Source organism: Lissotriton vulgaris, chromosome 10 (assembly GCF_964263255.1).
Source record: "Lissotriton vulgaris chromosome 10, aLisVul1.2, whole genome shotgun sequence".
Lineage (NCBI taxonomy): Eukaryota > Metazoa > Chordata > Amphibia > Caudata > Salamandridae > Lissotriton > Lissotriton vulgaris.
In genome coordinates, this window is record NC_141698.1 from 129,754,640 (window position 1) to 129,774,317 (window position 19,678).

Consider the following 19,678-nt stretch of genomic DNA (forward strand, 5'->3'; position numbering starts at 1 on the left):
GACTGGACAGAGAGGTGGCCCTCGCCCCGCCTGGGACACCGCGTACCCCAGCACCACCCACTCTATGCAGTGTTAAGCCCAATGCACTGGAGGACACGGCCTGCCCTTCCTCCTCCCACTGCCTGGGGGTTGGTATCCAACACCTGTGGTATTACTAACCTGAGGAGTAGTGAAGGCGGCCATACAACCGACATCACCTATCCGACACCCAAGCTCCGGCACAGTGAAACCTAGCAATGATAGAATAAGGACATTACTGGGACTGGGACATCACTGGGACTACTGTGACTCACTGAGGTTGACACCATAACATCATGGTCAAAGCCTCAGTCTGACTCACGTGGAGTTTTCTGAGTCCTTAATGCACAAGCGCAATTGTCCACGTGAAAGGAGCTGCTCGTGCTGCGGCTCCACTGATACAACTAGCGTTTCATGATTAGAGTGCTGCATTGACTGGACATGGTGACTTTATAAGTGCTTGAGTTTTGGCGTAGTGATTGGAAAAGTACATGATGCTCGCTGGGTGATTGGAGGACTGCATGGGTAGTGATAGGGTGATGGCTGGACTGCATGGGTACTACCTGGGTAATTGGAGGAGTGAATCAGTAATGTGTAGGTGGTTAGAGGTCTGCATGGGAAGTGCGCAGAGAATTGTAGCACTGCATGTGTTAGTGCCTGGGCCATTGCATAAGTACATCGGTACTGACTGGATGATTAGAGTACTGCAAGGAGAGTGCATGATGAATTTATAAGTGCTTGGGTTTGTGCAGACAGAATGATTGGATAAGTACATGGTGGTGACTGGGTGATGGGAGGACTGCATGGGTAGTGACAAGAAGATGGCTGGACTGCATCAGTAGTGCTCACGGTATTGTAGCAGTACATGGTATCCCCCAAACCTAGGGAATTGAAACAACTATGTAAGCGCCTTGAAAGAAGCTGGAGAAATGGCTTCTCCACTACTGAGAAAAACAAATATAGAGAAGCCATTAAGGCATATAAAACAGAAATGAGAACTGCCTAATCTGGATATTATGAAAAGAAAATTATCTCAGCCTCCAAATCCCCTGTGAAATTTTTAAAATAACCAAATCCCTTCTTAAACCTTCTGAGCCCCCTTTGCCTTCAGAGGACACCCTAGGGTGCTGTAATAATTTGGCAAACTTTTTTCACAAGAAAATTGAAGACATCTATTCTACCTTTCCCCCTCTACCTGTCTCTGCAAGCACTCCCCTGGCTGATGATCAATCCCGACTTCTAGATCATCTTATTGAATCACTCCCTCTCATGGATATGAAGTCGTTAAAAATTCATTTTGACTGTCTGAAATCCGGTTCCCCAAGTGACATTGTACCCCCCCCCCCATCACTCTTATTCAGGTCTTTGACTCTGTTGCTCCTGTTATTCTGGAGCTCGTTAATTTATCCTTTTGCTCTGGGATTGGTCCCCCCGCATGGAAACGGGCCATGGTCCGAGCCCTTTTGAAGAAACCTACCCTGACCCTGAAGTCTTTGCTAACTATCGGCCGTTTTCGCTCCTGCCAGGGATTGCCAAAATCAGTGAAAAGTATGTCAACTCCGTCCTCTACTCATTTCAGAACATCAACACCCCTCCCAAACGGGTTTTAGACCCCAACAAGGCATGGAGATGTCCTTATTAGTGGTGGTTGAAGAATCAAGGAAAATTCTGTATGTCGGAGGGTCTGTGGCCATTGTATTGCTCGATCACAGCGCGGCCTTCGACACGATCAATCATCAATTACTGGTAGCGAGACTTAGAGTCAGTGGGGTTACAGGAATTTTACTCAAATGGCTTGAATCTTTCCTGGCAGATGGGTCATTCCAGGTTTTTGAGGACAATTTCGTCTCCGAAAGGATGCCTTTGCAGTGTGGGGTGCCTCAAGGATCCTCCCTGAGCCCCACGCTTTTTAATGTTTATTTGTTTCCTTTGGCTGATGTGGTCAAGCCCTTTGGGGGTCAGGATCATCACGTTTGCTGATGACACTCAGCTAATTGAGCACCTCAACCTTTTGGACAATAGTAAGATCAATCTGGTCAATTGTTTGAAAAAGCTCTCAGCATGGATGGACAGCTCATTCCTACAGCTGAATGCAGCTAAAGCCGAATTAATGTTTTTGGGTAAGACCACTAACCTTGATCCCAGTGCACTCTGGTCTAAATGGCATGGTGTTATGCCACCACCCAAAGATCAACTAAAAAGCCTCGGGTATGGCTGAACCACAACCTGAACTTTAGGGAACAGGTGCGTAGGGTGGCTGGTACCTGTAATGGTATCCTGAAAATGATTTGGAAGATCCTACCCCTTTTGCCCTTTAATGCTAGGAAATTGCAGGTACAAGCATTAATCCTCTCGAGGCTTGACTACGCCAATGTGCTCTATCAGGGCTCCCCTTGCTCTACCATTAAAAAACTGCAAACGGTTCAGAATTGTGCTGCACGACTTCTCACGCAGGCTCATTATCGGGAATCGGCTATGTCACACATCATCTCTCTGCACTGGCTGTCAGGTGCTGAAAGAATCAAATTTAAGGCATTGCGCATCGCCCATGAGTCGCTTGCAGCCAGGGCCTCGCCGATTTTCCGATCCATCATCTCCCCTTGCCTCCCGAAATGATAATTGCGCTCTGAGAAGAAACATCTTGCAATCATTCCCAGAATAAACCAGGTCCGGAGTGGTGGCCATCTATTCTCCGTCATTGCGGCGAAATGGTGGAATCAGCTCCCAGATCATATTCGGTCAAGCAGGAACTAAGTCGTTGCAAATCGGGCTCGCCAGACGACCCTTGCCCTCCTAAACTCTGGAGCCGCATAGCTGATTTCGTGGCCCCCGCTATTCAACGCATTTGGAATTTGTCCATCTCATCGGGGGTGTTCCCGGATATTTGGAAACATGCCACTCTTCTCCCCTTAAAGAAAAAATCTAATGGGGACCCTAAGGATCTCAATAATCTCCGTCCAATCTCCCTCCTTGCAGCACCAGGCAAAATGCTTGAAAAAGTTATCCAGCGGCAATTAAATCAATTCATTGAATACAACAAAACTCTACATGAGACGCAATCAGGCTTCCGACCTGGTTTTAGCACCGAAACAGCTTTAATTGAGGTGGCAGAGTCAGTAAGGTGGTCGATGGACTCGGGAGACTCAGCGATGCTGGTGCTCCTGGATCTGTCGGCCGCCTTTGACACGGTCGACCACGCTATACTACTGTCTCGACTAGCGGAGATAGGCATCCAGGGTCAGGCACTGAAGTGGCTACAGTCCTATCTGACTCAAAGAACTCAGAAGGTGGCATTAAGGGACGTCTTTTCTACACCTAAAGCACTGAACTGTGGCGTTCCACAGGGCTCGGCTTTGAGCCCACTTTTATTTAATGTCTACCTGGCTCCACTCTTTACGCTGATCGCCAATTGGGGGATCAAGGCAATCTCATACGCCGACGATACCCAATTGGTGTTCCCATACTCAGAAGTATCAGAGGCATCCTTCTCAAATTTTAAGGGGTGCCTACAAGACGTAGCCTGCTGGATGAACACCAATAAATTAAAACTCAACACTAATAAAACTGAGGTGATCTTCTTTGGCAGAGACCCCCCCCCACCATCTGATTTATGGTGGCCGGCAGAGATGGGTATAGCTCCCTCGCCTAGCCATTCTGCAAGAAATCTAGGTGTGCGGTGGGATGATAAGTTGTCCTTTGTTTCACACATACAGCAAGTTGCTGGCTGCTGTATGAGCAAGTTGAGGAATCTACGTAAGATTCTTCGACTTCTACCAGTCAGCTGCCGAAAAACCGTAGTCCACGCCACAGTCACATCCAGGCTGGATTACGCCAACGGTCTGTATTTGGGCCTACCAAGGTACCTTATAAAGCAACTACAACTGGTTCAAAATGCGGCTGCAAGACTTTTAATGAGGATTCCGTTCAAGCATTCAGTCTCTCCGTACCTACTCTCCCTTCACTGGTTACCAGTTGCTAGTAGAATAAAATTCAAAGCACTTACTCTGGCCTTCAGATCCTTATATGGAAACTGCCCAAATTACCTGAAAGTTCGACTTCCAAGGTATTCCCAATCTCGTTCGCTCAGATCCAACAACCATGTGCGTCTGACAGCCCCTAGAGTAAAAAGAGCCCGGCTGGGCGGACGAACCTTCTCGGCCAATGTGGCCAATCTATGGAACTCACTACCCATCACCCTCCAACAGGCCCCATCTGAAGCCTGTTTTAAACACCTGCTGAAAACCTGGCTGTTTACCCAGTCTCGCTAAATGCTACCCTCTCCAGCCTCCATGGTCTAATACACTTGTTCTCTCAGCGCCGGGACACCTCCTCGTGAGGTAGCTGTTCGCGCTATACAAAATTCTGTATTATTATTATTATTCGGCTCAACCCCCTCTCGGAAAGGTCCCGCTGCTGTATCACGGCGGATCCTGGTGCTCGTGCCTACGGGCGCATTTCGGGAGCGGAAGGGGCCTCATCGCTGGATTCAATTGGTGTGCCACACTGCATTTACCACGCAAGCGCTCACCCACTTGGACTAACATTGTGACACTATGAGGCACCCAAGCCACTGGGTTATATTTGAAACGTTAGGTCCTTAGCAGATGGACTACATTTACCATGATGCCATGCCTGCTCACGCCCACAGGGGCGGGACTGTTATCAACAAATAAAGTTCCTTGTTTAATGGATGCCTCTTTGTGTCAATGGCAGGCCGGTGATCAAGGGCTACGGCTTGAAACGTTTGGCATTCTGCAATATGAACGCTGCGCTGGCTGTGGTGCTGGCAACTGCCGGTGATGGTGTGCAGAAACCCTTCCCGTGTGACCTTTCCTTTGGGGACTCTCTTGGTTTTGATTTTGAGCGGCTCGTCCGGCCGCGGAAAGGTCCCACTGCTGTATCACGGCGGATCCTGGTGCTCATGACTACGGGCGCATTGCGGGAGCGGAAGGGGCCTCATCGCTGGATTCAATTGGTGTGCCACACTGCATTTACCACGCAAGCGCTCACCCACTTGGACTAACATTGTGACACTATGAGGCACCCAAGCCACTGGGTTATATTTGAAACGTTAGGTCCTTAGCAGATGGACTACATTTACCATGATGCCATGCCTGCTCACGCCCACAGGGGCGGGACTGTTATCAACAAATAAAGTTCCTTGTTTAATGGATGCCTCTTTGTGTCAATTGCAGGCCGGTGATCAAGGGCTACAGCTTTAAACGTTTGGCATTCTGCAATATAAACGCTGCGCTGGCTGTGGTGCTGGCAACTGCCGGTGATGGTGTGCAGAAACCCTTCCCGTGTGACCTTTCCTTTGGGGACTCTCTTGGTTTTGATTTTGAGCGGCTCGTCCGGCCGCAGAAAGGTCCCGCTGCTGTATCACGGCAGATCCTGGTGCTCGTGACTACGGGCGCATTTCGGGAGCGGAAGGGGTCTCATCGCTGGATTCAATTGGTGTGCCACACTGCATTTACCACGCAAGCGCTCACCCACTTGGACTAACATTGTGACACTATGAGGCACCCAAGCCACTGGGTTATATTTGAAACGTTAGGTCCTTAGCAGATGGACTACATTTACCATGATGCCATGCCTGCTCACGCCCACAGGGGCGGGACTGTTATCAACAAATAAAGTTCCTTGTTTAATGGATGCCTCTTTGTGTCAATCGCAGGCCGGTGATCAAGGGCTACAGCTTGAAACGTTTGGCATTCTGCAATATGAACGCTGCGCTGGCTGTGGTGCTGGCAACTGCCGGTGATGGTGTGCAGAAACCCTTCCCGTGTGACCTTTCCTTTGGGGACTCTCTTGGTTTTGAGATATATATATATATATATATATTCACAGAAAAAACAATAGGTTTCAGGCTTGATATAGTTAGGAATTACCATTTAAAAAACCTTTGAAATTCAATGAAAAAACCATAGGTTTTAGGCCTGATATACTTAGGAAGTGATTGTAATTGAACCTACACCACTTAGAAATGGTGGCTGGTAGTGCACAAAAAATGTCCTTTCTTTATTTTGTTGATTGGATGTATTTAAACTCTGCCTGATGGTGGCTCCGGCCTCTAATTGAGAAAGGCGGTGGCCGAAACGCGTCTTGCGAGAGTGTCTTTTGTCCAATAAATATATTGGAATTGTCCCCGTGAGTGCTGTGTGCTTCTGTGCAACGGAACTTTTGTCTGATTGTGACCTGCATGGTGCCGTCACCCGCCGTTCTAGCACACGGCCGAGAGTGAAGGAGAGCAGACGGATTAGTGAGCTTTAATATTACTTCTCCTTCACCGTCAAGTACTGGACTCAGTGTTGCACGATTTTCGTGGCTATCTGGCCTCAGAGGCAGGCGTTTACACGCTTGAGCAATACACGGCACTGCCTAACCAGCCGGTGAGGAGGAATATGGGAAAGCTGTGATACATTGTTGCAATCCCGGGACGGAGCGCGCTTTGAAGAGGAGCGGCTTTCAGTGAAACGCGAGAAAGGCTTTTCGGCATTTCAGAAAATCTTAACGGGTTGGCAAACACGAAGTGCTCACGAAGCAGTTACCTGGCAGACCGAGGGGACAACACTCGATGAAAAGTTGGAAATAACAAATAACAAATATTACGAAACATGTTTGATGAGGAGGCACGGCTGGAGGCAGCCACAGCAATGTTTAAAGGCGCAGGAGCGCAATCTCGCAAAGAACAGAATGTTGCAAGTAAACAAAAAGCAAGCGGTGACGTACTAAAAGACTTTTTCACCAAACTTGAGAGACAGTGCGAGCGGGAGACCCGCAAATGGTGGGAGGCAACCTCACTCCAAAAGTACGTGGAATGTAACCGAGTTCCACGGGGTCTGAGGATATACACTGTTCCCGCCTACGAGAAGAACCCCAATCCGCAGCTGCTGAAGGAATAGGCAGAATTATCAGCTCATTCATCAAAGGGAATGCTGATGTTGCTGATAAAGTTCGCGTGGTGTGATAGGGATGTAACACTACGCGAAATAGCGGAATTGGAGGAGGAGATCTCACAAAATGCAGACAAAGAGAGGCAAACCGAATTACGAGAGGCAATGAAAAAACGCCTCCAGGCTTACGAACAAAAGATTAAACGACACAAATAAGATAAATTTGAGAGGGACGAGAGGGATTATCTGCAAGGTCGGATCCTCACTTTCGCTAAAAAGTACAATCAGCCTAGGAAAAGGATTTTGAGTCACAAAACCACGGAACCTGCAGTGAGCTCTGAATCAGAGGTCACAGAAAATGAACAGAGTGAGGAAGAGGGCAGCCCTTCTGGCTCATCAAGGAATGTGGCACCAGTACCCACGGTGGCTTCTACATCTGTCCCTTTTTTAGACGAGTTTTAGTTGATAAGGGAAACACGGACTACAGGGGGAAGGGGAAAGTCAGTGGAACCAAAGCCACAAAGGAAAAAGAAAGTAAACGCAGGGCAAGGTGTGGCAGGTGGAGCAAACGCCAGCGACGCATCTCCAAGGATGACCAGGAGCAAGAAGTTTTGGAACAGACGATAGTCACCCAGAACTTAATGGTCGTTAACCTCACGTCACAAATATTATCTGAGGACGAGGAACAAGTTTTATGATTGGGATTGAAATTTTGCCCAAACAAGAACTCTGAGTATACCCAATTAAGGATTGACCTCTTCAAATTATGCAGAAAAATCAAACTGCTAAAATACTTTAATGGTAAGACACGCCCTGAGAAAGCCAGGTCTTCTGATGAAGAAATACCAGCTTTAACTGCGGGCGATATTGAAGCACTTGCGGTTATGAATGACCTGGCGGAAGAAGGAGACCCTATGGCAATAATACCATCAAGAGGCAGGATGTGGGCTGGTGTGACACAAACTAAACCAGATAGTCCTTTCAAACCGAAATCACGATTCTGCCCTACGATGCCGGCTGACGCGATCGATACTTTTTCAGATGTGATGGTCAAAGACCTTTGGAACCATTGTAACGAAACAAGAAAGAAGAAATTTGGCAATGGAAACCTAACACAACAAGAAAGAAAAGAAATAATGGATTTGAAAAAGGATGACAAAATCGTGGGCAAACCGTCTGATAAAGGCAGAAATGATGTTCTGATGACGAGGGATTTCTATGTCAAGGAAGCCCTATCTCAATTGGAGGATCAAAAGAACTACATAAAGGTGACAAGAAAGACATTCGGTGAGAGTGTCCTTGCCTATCGTTCCCTACTCAACAAGTGATATCACAAGGGGATGCTCAGTAAAGAGGAATTTGCTTTCCTGGAATGCAAGCAACCAAAGGTACCGACTTTTTACCATCTGCCTAAGCTGCATAAGCATGCAACATGTCCACCAGGACGCCCAATTGTTTCATCTGTGGGGAGCCTGACTGAGCATATGTCGAGGTTCGTGGACTATTTTCTTTACGATTTTGTGAGAATGCTAAAATTATATTTAAAGGACACAACTGACTTTCTCCTCAAAATTGACAATCTGAACTGGACTAATGATTTGGTAATGATGACACTAGACATCTCGAGCCTCTATACTAGTATAGATCATCTCTAAGGGGCAGAAGCTGTAAAATGGTACTTGGAGACACGGCCCATAAACCTGACGGCACACAATGAAATGTTACTGGAGTTTATATCATTTTGCTTAAGTAACAATATGTTCTTGTTCCAGGACCAATTTTATAAACAGATCTGTGGCACCGCGATGGGCACCTGCTTCGCCCCCAGCTACGCAAATCTTTTCGTTGGCTGGTGGGAGGAGCAGGTGGCCTGGGCGGTAGAGAATGCCACATGGACAGAGAGAGATTGATATCCTGGAACAGATACATAGATGACCTGTTTATCATCCTCAGAGGTACAATAGAGTGTGCTAGAGAGTATGTCGAGGTACTAAACAGGAATAATCTAAATCTCAGATTTACTGGAGAAATTAGCACAGAGACCGTTAACTTTTTGGACCTCAAAGTGTTCATAGCTGAAGGGAATATCTGTACCGCATTGCACAGGAAACCGACAGCGGGTAACTGTGCTCCATGCGAACAGTTGCCATCCGGGGAAAACCATATCCAGTATACCCTATGGTGAATTACTGGGAATAAAAAGAAACTGAACACGACAAAGCGATTATGAGAAGGCGGCCAGTGACAGTCTGATGAGGTTCCGAGTGAGTGGATACAGTAAGGAGGTATTACAGGAGGCAAAATTGAAAGCGGATAAGAAATTGAGATCTGACCTAATTTCAAAGAATAGTACAGTGGCACTTAAAAGGCAGAAGACCAACCAGAATAGCATGAGAATGATCCTGAATTATTCCAGTGATGCCCACGACATCAGGAAGAAGTGTGTGAAGAATTGGCACATACTTAAATCCGATCCGGTCATTGGCAAGGATTTACCTAAATCTTCATTAATAACTTTCAGGAGAGCAAGATCACTGGGCTCGAGTGTTGTGCAAAGCAACTGTAGGAAAGAGGAGAAACCTCCACCATTTGGGAAACTGGCAGGGTTTTATCCATGCCTCAAATGAAAGGCGTGCAAGAATAGTAATAAGGTGACCAATTACCAAGAACCTGGGATGAAGGAGCCCAAAAAGATCACTAGTTTAATGAATTGCAACACAAGCCACACGGTGTACTGTCTTGTATGTCCGTGTGGCTTGCGTTAAACTGGGATTACTACTCACCTAACCAAGAACAGGATCTTAGAACACCTGAGGGCATACAAAATAAGGATCCCATGTACCCAGTGGCGAGACACTTTGAAGTGTTTCACCAAAGCAACCGAGAACTCCTTAGCTTTTACTGCATGGATCAGGTGCCTGCAGATATATGGGGAGGTAATAGGTTGCTCCAGCTACGCAGGCTAGAATCTCGCCATATCATTGAGAACCAAACTAGGAAACCAGGTGGCCTGAACACTGGGGAGGAGCTAGCAGTCCATTTATGATTTTCTTCTGTATTGATTTTTTTCTTAAAACATTAAGATGTTCATAATAATGCGCTTATACATTTCTGTGGATATGCCCATTCAGGGCTAAATTGATTTGAAAATGTTTATATAATTTGTGTGTTATGTATTGTGTTTGCCCATCCAGGGCACAATTATGACAGTAATTGGAATTGAACCTACACCACTTAGAAATGGTGGCTGGTAGTGCACAAAAAAATGTCCTTTCTTTATTCTGTTGATTGGATGTATTTAAACTCTGCCTGATGGTGGCGCCAGCCTCTAATTGAGAAAGGCGGTGGCTGAAATGCGTCTTGCGAGAGTGTCTTTTGTCCAATAAATATATTGGAATTGTCCCCGTTAGTGCTGTGTGCTTCTGTGCAACGGAGCTTTTGTCTGATTGTGACCTGTGTGGTGCCCTCACCCGCCGTTCTAGCACCCGGCCGAGAGTGAAAGAGAACAGACAGATTAGTGAGCTTTAATATATATATATATATATATATATATATATATCTATATATATATATATATATATATATATATATATATATATATATATATATATATTCACAGAAAAAACAATAGGTTTTAGGCTTGATATAGTTAGGAATTAGCATTTAAAAAACCTTTGAAATTCAATGTCGTGATGTCACTGACCATGTAATGAATGATGTAATATGTGACATCAGCAGTGGATTGCGGGCGCGCGCGATGTAGTTAATACAACTATCTATATTGGAGGAATTTCAATGGTTTTGTATGAGTGAAATGTCCAGCTAACTATAACACCCCTAAAACCTATGATTTTTCAGTGAATTTCTAAGGTTTTTTAAATGCTAATTCCTAACTATATCAGGCCTGAAACCTATGGTTTTTTCAGTGAATTTCAAAGTTTTTTTAATGCTAATTCCTAATTATATCAGGCCTGAAACCTATGCTTTTTTCAGTGAATTTCAAAGGTTTTTTAAATGCTAATTCCTAACTATAACATGTCTCCAACCTATGTTTTATTCAGTTAATTTCAAAGGTTTTGTAAATGACAATATTTAATGTATTAATTGTTATGCTGATTTTTTTATACTGATTTACTACATTTTTTTAAACTATTTATTTTAGATATTTTATTTTTAAAATGTCATTATATTTACATTATACATTACATTACAAAATATACTTTCTCATAATGAATTACTTTAGTTTAAATACTTTGCAAATAGGCAATAGACTTTTAAGTGCAGTAGTTACAGTTGTTGCAATGGGCAACACAATTTCAAACACAATGCAACATTGAGCTTAATGGGGATTTCTAGTTAAATGCAATTAGCTACTTTATTGATTACTTTTCTAACCACAGGACTGAATCCTAGATTCAGTCTTGTGACATCTCCTGTAAACAGTTGAGTAAAAGCGTTTTGGTTACAGTAGTGATTTTTAAGGAATATTATTGTATTTCAAAAGTTGACACTTAGAAACTTTTTCACATAGAATCACCTATGTTATCATATTGGAGAAAATTCACTTAGCAGGTAAGTAGTGCTACCATCACTTTTTCTTACTCAGTGACGTATCCTGGATCCAGCACTGGTGCATCTTCTGTAAACGCTTGAAATAATGCGTTTAAGTCCTACAGGCAATTTTTTAGGAATATTTTTAGTTTGTGAAAATAGTCACAAAAACTTTTCTGGTGAAAAACAGACAATGGATTCCTATGGAAGGAAATATAAGTTACTGGTAAGTATGCTTAGAATGCCTTTTCAGTGCCAGTGCTGGGCTAAAAGATGCAGCACTGGGTTATCTCCCGATAACAGGTGAGTAAATCGGAATTCGTTGTTCAGATGATCATGGGTGAATATTTTAAAGTTCCAAAACTCCACGAAAGAATTTCCAAGTGAAACCAGTCAATGTTACCCTATGGAAGGAAATTCACTTAGCAGGTAAGTAGTGTTATCTTTACCTTTTCTTACTCAGTGGTGGATCCTGGATCCAGCACTACTGCATCTCCTGTAAACAGTTGAAAGAATGAGTTTAAGTCATACAGGTGATTTTTAAAGATTATATTTAGTTTGTGAAAATTGACACTTAGATACTTTTCTGGTGAAAACCAGACAATGGATTCCTAAGGAAGAAAATACAAGTTACTAGTAAGTATGGTTACAATTACTTTTTAGGGTCAGTGCTGGGCTCAAAGATGCAGCACTGAGGTCTCTCCTGATAACAGGTTAGTATATCGGAATTCGTAGTTCTGCTGATTTTATAGGAATATTTTAAAGTTCCAAAATTCCATACTTAGAAGAATTTCCATGTGAAACCAGTCAATGTTACCCTATGGAAGGAAATTCACTTACCAGGTAAGTAGTGTTATAGTTACTTTTTCTTACTGAGTGGTGGATGCTGGATCCAGCACTGGTGCATCTCCTGTAAACAGTTGAAAGAATGCGTTTAAGACATACAGGCAATTTTTTTGAAATATTTTTAGTTTGTGAAAATAGACACTTAGAACCTTTTCAGTTGAAAACCAGAAAATGGATTCCAATGTAAGGAAATACAAGTTACTGGTAAGTACGGTTAGAACTACTTTTCAGGGTCAGTGCTGGGCTAAAAGATGCACAACTGGGTTCTCTCCTGTTAACAGGTGAGTAAATCGGAATTCGTTGTTCGGATGATTTTAGGTGAATATTTAAATCTAAAGTTCCAAAATTCCACACTTAGAACAATTTCCAAGTGAAACCAGTCAATGTTGGCCTAGGGAAGGAAATTCAAGTTACAGGTAAGTATGGTTAAAATTACTTTCCAGGATCAGTACTGGGCTCAAAGATGCAGCACTGAGGTCTCTCCTGATAACAGATGAGTAAATCGCAATTCGTAGTACATCCAGTAAGCGCCACAGAGCTGCGTAGCAGAGAGATGTAAAAAGGGGCACGGCCTGCACCTCCTCTCTGCAACGCAGGTTCCCAGTGCACCTCTTTTTTGATATTACACGTAGACTGTTCCCATTGAAAATATTCATCAACAGAAGGTGCGGACGTTTTCTCTTTTTGGGAAACACTACCACCAGTATTACTGTGCGCTTCCTGGAAGCACCTGGTGGGCTGCTTGGCCCCCATGGTCCCTCAGGTTTGAAGTGGAATTATTTCCTCAACTTAAAACATGCCACAGGGCGTGTTTGCACACATCACGTCAGGCCCCATCCCCTCTCTTCACCACCGTGTAAACGCGCCCTGTCACCGCTCTAAGTTGATAGATTAAGTCCCCTTCAATCCTAAGGCTCCCTAGGGTCAAACTAGTCCACTAGAGACCTCCAGGAGGCGCCACAGAGCTGCGTTGCAGAGAGGTGTAAAAAGGGGCGTGGCCTCTGAACATCTGTCTGCAACACAGCTCCCTGGCACATACTGGAGATACCTGTTGGGATATTTTGCCCTTTGGGACCCTCAGTACTGAAAGAGAATTAATTCCCAAACTTAAAATGCGCCACAGGGCCCGTTTGCACAGTGGTGAAGGAAGGGGGCATGGCCTGAGGTGATATGTCTGCAAACACACCCTGTGGCGCGTTTTAAGGTAGAGAATGAATTCCTCCTCAATCATGTGGGTCCCTGGGGGCCAACTAGCCCACCAGGTACCTCCAGTATGCGCCAGGAGGCTGCGTTGCAGAGAGGTGTTCAGAGGCCATGCCCCTTTTTACGACAGCTCCGTGGCGCTTACTGGAAGTACCTGGTGGACTTGTTGGCCCCCAAGGACCCTCAGTATTGACAAGGAATTAATTCCCCAACTTAAACTGCTCCACAGGGCGTGTTTGCACACATGTGAACTCAGTCCCCGCCCCCTCCCTTCACCACTGTGCAAACGCGCCCTGTGGCGCGTTTTAAGTTGGGGGATTAACTCCCCTTGAATACGGAGGGTCCCTGGGTTGCAACTTGCCCACCAGGTACCTCCAGTAAGCGCCACAGAGCTGCGTTGCAGAGAGGTGTAAAAAGGGGCGTGTCCTCAGAACACCTCTCTGAAACGCAGCTCCCTGGTGCATACTGGAGGTACCTGGTCGGCTAGTTGGTCCCCAGGGACCCCCAGTATTCAAGGGGAATTAGTTCCCCATCTGCAAACGCGCCAGGGGGCGCATTCGCAGAGTCCTGCAGGGAGGGCGCGGGGCCTCCGGCGCAATGCTGGTATGTTTTTTATATTTATTTTTTTAAGAAGGAGGGCTGTGCAATCCTGTTTTTTTATTTTTATTTTTTTAAGAAGGGGGGCTGTGTAGCCCCCCTTCTTTTTCTATTTCTTTGGCCCTGGGGACCCCATCCCCCAGGGCCTGCCCCTTTTTTTTTAATAAAAAAAAAACATTGAGAAGGGGGCTGTGTGGCCCTCCTCCTGAGGCCATAATGTGACCCGTAGAGCCCATCCCCCGGGGCATGAACCTTTAAAAAAAAAAAATCTTCTCCTGTGGCCACTTACGGCCCCTTTAAAAAAAATATTTTTGGGGACGGGGGCCACATTGCCCCCTCCTGAGCCACTAATAGCCCCGGGGACCCCATCCACTGGGGCTGGCCCACTCCGTTGGGGACCCTCCCCGCGGTCCGAGCCGGTTCCCCGCATCCTGCGGGAGCCAGCATTGCTTTTCCACCTGGTAAGCAGCTAACATGTTGCTCCCCATGTGGAAAAGCAATCTGCGTGCTATTTGGAAGAGCGAGCAGGTTTCCTGCTCTATCTTCCAAATAGCAAAGCAGTTTGGAATGGCAGAGTGGGAACCACCCTGCCGTTTGCAATGACTGCCAGTCATTGCAAACGGCAGGGTCCCGGGGGTGGGCACCCCAGCACACTGCAGGGCCCTGGGGGGTGGCGCTCCCCAGGGCCATCAAGGGCTCCAGGAGGAGGGCTGCATGGCCCCCTCCCACCTGTTTCAAAGCCCCGGGCGGGGGGGGGGTCCATCACGGATTCCCAAATTTACATATTTAGAGCCCTTGGAAAAGACCTCCCGCCAGATTAGGATGGCTGGGGCATCTTTTTTCCATCCTCTGCTTTTCCACCAGGGTCGCCTTCCAACCGCGGCAGAAAAGCTCTACCATGGCAGGTGGTGTCTATCAGACACCACCAGCCATATTAGGATAGTGGTCGTCCTAAGGCTTTCCACTGCGGCTATTCCGCCGTGGAAAGGCATACGGTCTTTTCTTTGGGGGCCTGTTGCAGGCCCCCAGGGGTGAAAGCGGGGTGGGGGGTGCACATGGGGTGGTACCTATGGTACCCCTCTGCCTTTGCATGCACATTTAACCTTGCGGCGGGTGCTGCTTGAAGCAGCATCCGTTGCAATGTCAAATATAGTGGATGTGACCGCCAGGGTGGCGGTCACATCCTAATTCCGAGGGAGGGAACGCCACAGCCCCTGCGAACGGTCCCTCCACCTCGGGGGTGGCGGACGGACGCTGGTCCGCCCGCCATTCTAATCGGACCCCAAGTTTGGAAAAGAAACTTAAATTGGATCTGTGTGCATTTGAGATGAAAACCTTAAACAGTTTGTAAAAATCAAGGATCTTTTCAAACCAGATACCAATTGTGTAAGAGAAATGTGATCCAACCCTCTAGCACAGGAGGTACTTACCATTTTTAACATCAGATCTTGATGGGTCTTTGTTGATTAATTGTCTGAAACTTCTACATTGGTGCAGAAAGAAGGCTGGCCTTGTGTACTGTTAATTGATGTGCCCTTTAAAGATATGGTTAGTATAATAAGATTATAACTAGCCTTCAATGGCTAAGTGACCGGTAGAGCCACCATGTCTTTTTCGATTTCAACAATTTTATTGAGTTTTCAGAATGCAAGGTTTAGGCATAGGAAACAGTGTCACATAAGAAATACAAAAGAAACAGTTGTACAGAAATAGTTTGTACGTTTCCTTGAGATATTTAGATAACAATAATATGTTGTATTGAATCTGATAGAATGGTAAGCATACCTAGCATGTATGCAACGATTAGAGAACATGAGCCAGTAAAAATAAACCATAAAAAGGAGAAAAGGAGCAAGAGAGAGAGTAGAGGGCAATGGACAAGGTGAGGGGAATAAGGACGAGCATGGATGATGTTATTCCATAGTTAGTTTCTTACTAGATTGCAGGATATATAGGTTTACTATGGAGGTTTTTGAGAGGAAATACATTTATCAAGTTTATCCCATATTTTGTTGTTTTTCATTGTGTGGAGTCTTAGAAATTTGTTGAGAGTGTTGTCAGCAGCTGAGGGAGGCAAGATGGCCGCCGTAGCTCTGTAGAGAGTAGTCGCATTTTTTACTCTCTCCTATCCTAGGATGATGAAGTATTGTTGAATCCAGGGATGTGGAGTCTGGTTAACCTGGTTCATCGTGGTACGGCAGATACACTTAACCCAGGCTGGCTGGGGGGTCTCACGACAAAGAAGGTGACAAAGAAGGTGATAAACTGGCTGAACTGTTGGAAAAGTGTGATAAGCAGCGTGAAAGTGCCCTTTAAGATGTCCCAAAGAACTAAGGCGGACAGAGACAAACTAGCAACCACAGGACCGATTAAAGCTTCAGCCGCTGCGGTGAGAGAGGGGGCAGTTCCAAAATCTATGCCTCTGAAAAAAGCAACAGAACTTTCTAATCGGTCCTCGAAGAATGCAACAGCAAAGAAACCCGAAAAACAAGAGAAGAAATCTGAAGCGGGTCCGGAGACTCGATCGGCAATGACTAAATCGGCGAGGGAAATAGCATTGGACGGAAAAGCTCAGCGCGCACAAACGGTGTTGTCGACTGCAAAAGATCAGAAGCGGCAAGCGACCTTACCAGAGTCTTTCACCCCAAGAGCACCTCCAGCTGTCCCGCGGATAGAGATTCAGGTAATCGATCCACACCAGAAGGAATCACTGGCCGGGAAGGTAGCGTTGCCGCTGTCGGCTGCAGGCGTCCAGGGAGACAGATGGGAGGCGAATGCGGAAGCAGAGTCAGCAGACCGCGAGGACGCAAGCGTCGAAGGCTTGGTTGCCGGGCAACCACCGAGCACTACAGGAGACGGCTCGATGCAAGCAGAGCTGAATGCAGAAGCCGCAGAAGCCGCGGAAGCCGGGAAGGCGAACAAGGAGGCTGGTAAGAATGCCAGCTTTGATGACATAGCTTCAAATCAGCTAGAAAAGCACAATAACATGCAGATGTTGGACGCTCTTTTGTCTGTGGAGGTAGGGCCACATAGCAAACCTATGCAGGGCGCTGAGTCAAGTTGGGGCAGTACCCAGAGTTTAACGGAGCAGCAAGGGCTGCATTTTGATCAAGACATTGGCAGAAATATTAAAAGCACAGATAGAAGCATGAGGGGAGGCTCTCCTGAGTTCTTTTCGGTCTATGAGGGTTCGGACTCATCAAATGCTAGTGAGCAGGAGTCAGAGGAAGAAGAGAGCTGTACTGAACGCACCTCTGATTCAGATACTAGTAAGGGCTCTAGTGAATTTGTGACGAAAAAGAAAAAAGGAGCTGGCGGTGGTAAAAAAAGAAATGGAAGAGGATCAAGGAGTAGCATGACTAAGAAATTATCATGGGACTACTCCGCTACTTCAGAGACCTACAAGGAAAACGAGCAGGAAGGAGGGGAAAAGGAGGGGAGGCAGAATACCCAAAATGTAACCCTCGAAATGTTGTTTGGGACTTTGAAACAGATGCAGAAGGAGGCAAGAATGGAGAGTAGAAGGGCAAAAAGAGACACAAAAAAACTTCAAGCATCGTTAAGAAAAGTAAGTAGAAAACAGGAAGAGGTCGAGGGGAGAGTCTCGCAAGTTGAGGAAAGGACAAGCAGGGTGGAAGACGAAGTGACAGAATGGCAGACTTTTAAAGTGGATCAAGAGAAGGTGGTTGAAGATCTCCAATGGAAGCTAGAAAGCTTTGAAAATCGCCAAAGGAGAAACAATGTGAGACTTTTGGGACTGGAGGAAGGAAAGGAGGGGCAGGATCCCAGAGGTTATGTGGTTAAGATTTTGGAAGAGGCCTTTCCTGAGTCAAAATGGCACTGGGATGTTGAAGTGCAGAGAGCGCATAGGTACCCATTGTTCAAAAAGAAAAATCGGGGAGGGCAAGAGAAGGAGCTCCCAAGAGCAATGCTGGTTTTTCTAGGTAATTTCTTAGCAAGACAGGAAATAATTGATAAAGCTAGGCCTGACTCAAGAAAGACGGCTGATGGGAACACTTTTTTCTCTAGGCCAGACTTTTGCCACGTTACTGTGGAAAGAAGGTGGAAACTAAGACAGATGATAGGGCCTTTCCAAAAGCAAGGGGCAGAAGCGTATCTGTTGTTCCCGTCAAGGTTGAAAGTAATCAGGAAAGGTTATACCAGAATGTTTACATCTGAGATAAAAGCAGCAGAATACTTAGCAGAAATTTCGGAAGTTGGTAAAGGTAAGGAGAGTAGAACTAGAACCAGAACCCCACCAAGGTCTCCTATGAGAACTCCACCAAAGACCCCGTAAGATGGTAAGATGGTAATGCCAAATAAAGGTATTTAGCAATGCTGGACAGAGAGGAAAACAGGATAGGAGAGAGTAGCGATTCTGCAGACTACAGGGGGCTACTCATAGGCCAGGATTGGCCTATTTGCCTGTAGCAAGGTGGGGGGGCTCCTAAGGGGTAGGGGGTAAGGGGGGGAGGGGGGAGGGTGGCGGGGGGAGACAAACACGTTGGTCTTGGGCACAAACATGGTGTAGGAGAAAGAGGTAAAAAAGATACAAAAAAAGTTGCATGGGGTAAGATACACAAACGAATTCAAGGAAAAAATGTGGGGGAAAATTCAAAGATAATTACTAAATCCTGCTGGTCTAGATGGAAAGACGAAATAGGAAAAACTATGAAATATAATGACCTGTAGAATAGTCTCAATAAACATTTGTGGACTCAATGAGTTAAATAAGAGGTTAAAATCTGCTTCTTTGTTAAAATCGCTAAAACCTGATCTAGTGTGCCTTCTGGAAACACACATTGAGGGTACTAAGGCTTACTTACTTGATCAACTTGGCTTCAATGTTTTGGCAAAAACCAATCAGAATACCAAGACAAGAGGGGTGGTGATTCTGGGCAAGAGACAGGACACACTTGTTAAGAGGAAGCTGGAGGATCAATGGGGAAGATGGGTTATAGCAGAGCTAACGTTTAGGGGAGAAACCTTTACGCTTGTTTCAGTTTATGGGTCTACTGGAGATGATCCAGACATTTTTCAATTTCTAGATGCGGAACTTGCACAATGGCCGGAGCCTATTATCTTATGTGGCAACCTGAATATTCATGATGCAGATAGTAGCTTTTTAGATTTTAATAGGAAGTATGCGGGGAGAAAAAAGAGAACTTACAGGGCCTTAGCGGATATGGCAAGGAATAACTCTCTAGAGGATCCATGGTTAAATTGCCATCCGAATCTTGACGGGAGTACCTTCTTTTCAGCTCCCCATCAGATTTTAGTCAGGCTGGATTATTTTTTAATCACAAGAGGTTTGATAGATGGTGCAAGGATAGTAAGAGAACCAAGGATCATATCAGATCATAGCCCGTTAGTGTTAACTGTAAATCTTGGGCAAAGGAGAAACAAGGAGCCGACGCAATGGATGTTTGACAGAATGCTTCTCCAGGATCAAACTTATAGGGAGAGAATGTCTGAATGGATTAAGGAATTTTGGGAAATTAATAGAGGTACTTCAACACCAGGGATTGTGTGGGATGCTTTTAAAGCCGGAATAAGAAGAGAGACCC